Raw genomic sequence first — 4,876 nt, forward strand, 5'->3', positions numbered from 1 at the left:
ACACTGAGGGAATGCTTGCATTGTGGAAACATATGAAAGATTCTGTGGTTTGGTTTGGTTTTTGGTTCATGGGGTTGGGCCTCTTGGCTATCTTGAGCTCTTTTGCTCAAGCCTAGTACTCTGTCACTTTGAGCCACAGGACCACGTCTGGTTTTCTGGTGGTTAATTGAAGATAACAATCTCATGGGCTGGCATCAAACCATGATCCTCAGCCTTCTGGGTAGCTAGGATTACAGGTGTGAGCCACTGGCATCTGGTATTGTTGTTTGGGTTTGAGCTGTTTTTGTCTCTACCTGCTGGTCAAACTGGAATATTCCCCAAACATCTGTTTTTGGTTGTGAAATGTTGTGATTAAATGACAGCCCCAGGACCTACAAGGCCTGGTCAGGAGCTCTAGCAGGCGCAGCAGTGTGAGTGCTTCATTCCTTTAGCCTATTGGTACCCATTCACCAATGTTAAGTCAACATTCCTAGATGAGCAGCCATCTAGTCATGACTCACATTCTTGCTTAGCTTCCTCCCTCTCAACAATGAAGCCCTACCATTAAACCAATGCTTCTACTTTTGATGTGTGTGTGTGTGTGTGTGTGTGTGTGTGTGTGTGTGTGTGTGATTAATTGGAGATAAGTGTCTAGAATTTGTCTTCTCCAGCTGGCTTCAAACTATGGGCCTCAGATTTCAGTCTCTTGGGTAGTTAGGATTACAGGTATGAGCTAGCTACCAGAGCCACGCCAAGGCTGCATCTGAGGAAATTGAATCAATTTCTCTTTGTGTTGTCTCAAGAAAGGAAGCCTAGGACTTCTAGGTTGGCTGCAGGAAGCTGCTGTTCTAGTGGCATGTCCTTGGCTCTAACTATTTCTTTGTGGAGAAGGTGACCACATGGCTGTAGCTATTGCATCTGGCACCCGACAGCTTGGAGTGTCAGGCCTGGGCCTTGGCCAGCTCACCTGCAGAAGAGGAATTAAGCCCTATCCTCGCTTTCCCATGTACCCCAGGGCGAAGTACTTAATACTTAAGCCTGTGAAAGAGTTTTAATTACAGCTTCTATGGGCAAACTAATTTACCTAATCCTGGGAAAGCAGTTTTAGCCAGCTTTGTGTTCTGAGCTCGTGCAGATGCCATCTGTGGGGACTGTGTGTTGTTCTGACTGGGGAGACAGGACTTTTTTTCCTCCTCTAACCAGAGATTTAGGTAGGAGGAAGCTTTTGGGATATAACTGATCATTAGAATTTATAGATGATAAATTTTGTAGTGCAAGGAGTGATAGCATTGGTTCTGCTCAACTTTTAGTTTCTAAACCTGGAATTATTTTCTTCACTGTCAACAAATCAACCGAGCACCAGTGGCTCATGCCTATAATCGTAGTTACTCTGAAGCTGAGGTCTGAGGGGCAAGGCCCGAAGCAGGCAGACAAATCTAAGAGACTCTTATCTCTAATTATCCAGCAGAAAGTCAAAAGTGGAGGTGAGGTTACCTGGTAGAACACCAGCCTTGAGTGAAAAAGCCAAGCAAGGGTGTGAAGTCTTGAGTTCAGGCCTCTATACTAGCACAAAAGCAAAACCTCTATTGTGGGAATTTTGTATCCCCAGAATTAGAATTGGAATGCATATGGTATCCTCATGTGTTCCTCATTTAGTCTCAACAATAAGTTTTATTTTTGTCCTTTAAGTGGTCGTACAAAAGGGTTTCAATTCAACAAGTTGGATTATGATCACATGATCGATGTCACTCCTTATTTCCATCTTTCCCATCCATCTATCCATACCCTTAAGTGACATGGCTCCATTTCCACATGTACATTGAATGGAACAACTATTTGCCTCCCTCCCCTCTCTCCATTCATCTGTCCTCTCCTTGCTCCCCTCTCTCCAACAATACACGTTTCAGCTTCTTGATACTCATTTTTGTTAGTTATTCCGAGAAGTGAGAGCACTGGACACTTTCCTTAAGTATACCATTAATCTCCGGGCTGTTCCACTCTGTTCACCTCCCTATCTTGTTCTGAAACAAATCTCTCAGCAATCACATTGCACTCATAAATATTTCGGTGTCTCTTAAGAGATAAGGAATTTTAAAATAACAAAAAGAAAAACCCCAGCAAAACAATTCAACTATCCTGTCAAGATTCACATTCCTACCTGTCTCAAATATTATACATTAAAATAATCCGAACCTAAAGCTTAGATGTTGCAAAAGTGGCTTCTTCTCTGAGATCTTAGTCATCTTTTGTCTCCCCGGTAATGGGTCTGTTGATGAAGCCAGTTTGTGTGTACGTTTTCCACCTAGTCTGGAATTAGCTGACTGCATCTGTATTGCTGATTTTAAAAATGGACTACACAGTATGAGAGGGCCTGACAGACCAGTGACTGGGAATACAGCTCTTTCTGAAGAACTGGGAGGAGAAAATTCTTTCATTTCTTCCTTTCTTGTCGGTTATGGGCTTGAACTGTAGGTCTGGGCACTGTCCCTGAGCTCTTTAGCTCAAGGCTACTGCCCTACCCCTTGAGCCACAACCCCACTTCCCCTTTTCTAGTGATTAACTGGAGGTAAGAGTTTTACTGTCTTTAGTGCCTGGTCTAGCTTTGAACCTCGATCCTCAGATCTCAGCCTCCTGAGTAGCTAGGATTACAGGCATGAACCATGGCACCCAGCTGAGAAAATTGTTACTACTTTGTTTTCCTACATAACTGCTTCATGGTGGTTCTAACTTGCTAGTGAACACAGAAACAAAACAGAACCCCAGACCCCACTACCTGGTTGACTGGGCCTAAGCTTCTTTTTGCTCAAGGCTGGCACTCTACCACAACTGCAGCTCTACTTCTGGATTTTTGGTAGTTGATTGGAGATAAGAGTCTCACTGAGGGCCGGGAGTTTGGCCTAGTGGTAAAGTGCTTGCCTTGCATGCATGAAGACCTGGGTTCGATTCCTCGGTACCACATACATAGAAAAAAGCTGGAAGTGGTGCTGAGGCTCAAGTGGTAGAGCTCTAGCCTTGAGAAAGTCCAAGGACAGTGCTCAGGCCCTGAGCTCAAGCCCAGGACTGGCAAAAAAAAAAAAAGATTTTCCTGTCCAGGCTGGCTTAGAATCATGATCCTCTGATCTTAGCCTTCTGAGTAACTAGGATTACAGGCATGAGCCACTGACTCCTGGCATAACTTCCCTTTTCGAGACAGGGCCTCTCTTGTAGGTGAGGGTGGCCTATAACTCACTGTAATATAGGCCTCCTGTCTCAGTCTCTGAGTGTTGGGATTACAGGTCTGTGAAATGATACCTGATTCTTGGCTCCTGTACTTGGCTCCTGGAGATTCCTTTGTATCTCTCCAGAATATCTGTCATTTGAGAATTAGACTTTTGTTTTTGTTTTTAGGTGGGAAGGAGGGATTACTTTGGTGAGAGATATGTTTTACCATATATCTTCGCTGTAACCCTGTAGAACCTACCCATGAGGTTGAGATCTGAGATCATACTTCAAAGCCAGCCAAGGCAGAAAAGTCTGAGAGCCTCTTATCTCAATTAACCAGCTAAAAAGCCAAAAATAGTGTTGTGACTCAAGTGGTAGAGTGCTCACTTTGAGTAAAGAAGCCAAATGAGTTCAAGTCCCAATACTGGCACAAAAGAAAGAAGGAAGGAAAGAAAAGAAGGAAGGAAGGAGGAAGAGAAAGAAAGAAAGGATGTATCTAGATTTTTGACTTTTTTCTTTCAAGTTATTTCCCCCTGTAGTGGGTATTTCTTGATCTGTTTCTGTACTTCTCTGCCTCTATGTTATTTTTGGTAATGCTGGGTCCCTTGTATGATAAGCATGTACTTGAACACTGTGCCATACCCTCTGCCCTAATCATATGTTTGGCAAGTAGAAATTACATAAACTTATGGACTAGACATAGATAGACCCATGCAAGGTATGCATATATTTTGATATGTGTCTACATTATTGAATAGCTCCATCAGGCTACTTAATACTTGTGGAATGGCTCAATCAAGTCATTTGATATATGTATTATTCTTTTTTGGGATACTTATCATCTACTCTCTTCACAGCTTTTAAATATACATTAACACTAACTGTAGTTACATGGCTGATAATAGGTCTCTTGAAGCCATCCTAAGTGAAATTTCAGTTTTGCCCTCCTTCTCACAATTTTACACCATTGGTCCTTGGGAACTGCTCCCCAAGGCACCTGGTCCAGGCCTGCCCAGTCTGAGAGGAGTTGTGTTTCTTCCAGAGAACTTGAGGAGATTAGTCAGACTTAAGCCAGGCCTCCGATTGAAGGCCGCTCTGCGTCTTTGGGCCTGGGCAGAACTAAGACAACTTTACTTTCCCAAGGAAGCCAGGATGGTCACCAGCCAAGCAGCTTGAGCAGCATGACCTTTGTGTCCCAGGGACTCACCGGCCAGAGCCCCAGCTTTCATGGCCCTTTGTCCCAATGCCCTCTTTCTTCACATTTCAATGGCTATATTGAGGAAATAGCCATTATCTATCAAAACAATTTTTCTCGGAAAGCTACCTTTGGGGAGATGAGGCAAGAAGACTCTCTTGATGTATGTCGGTGTCCTTGAAGAAGCCTTCCTCCTTCCAACAGCTGGAGAGAGCCAGAAGCCCTTGCTTCCCGGGAACGCTGCAGGCAGTCTCTGACGTCTGCATAGGTGCTTGAAAGGTGTTAGAGCAGTTGTTTAGCGCTGTGTGCTGATCAACATTCCACTGGCCGCTTAAATCCAGTGCTGTGCTGCTATGGAGGAAGCTCTGGGGGGGGAGGGGGCACTGGGTGGGCAGTCTCCCCAGCTATAGGGTCTCTGTCCCAAGGCTACATGGGAGGGGAGAGGTGAGCATGCCAGCAGCACAGCCATGGGTGTCAGCCACAGATGATGGGTGAAATTGA

Source organism: Megascapheus bottae, chromosome 4 (genome assembly GCF_031878675.1).
Source record: "Megascapheus bottae isolate mThoBot1 chromosome 4, mThoBot2.hap1, whole genome shotgun sequence".
In the NCBI taxonomy this organism is placed as follows: Eukaryota; Metazoa; Chordata; class Mammalia; order Rodentia; family Geomyidae; genus Megascapheus; species Megascapheus bottae.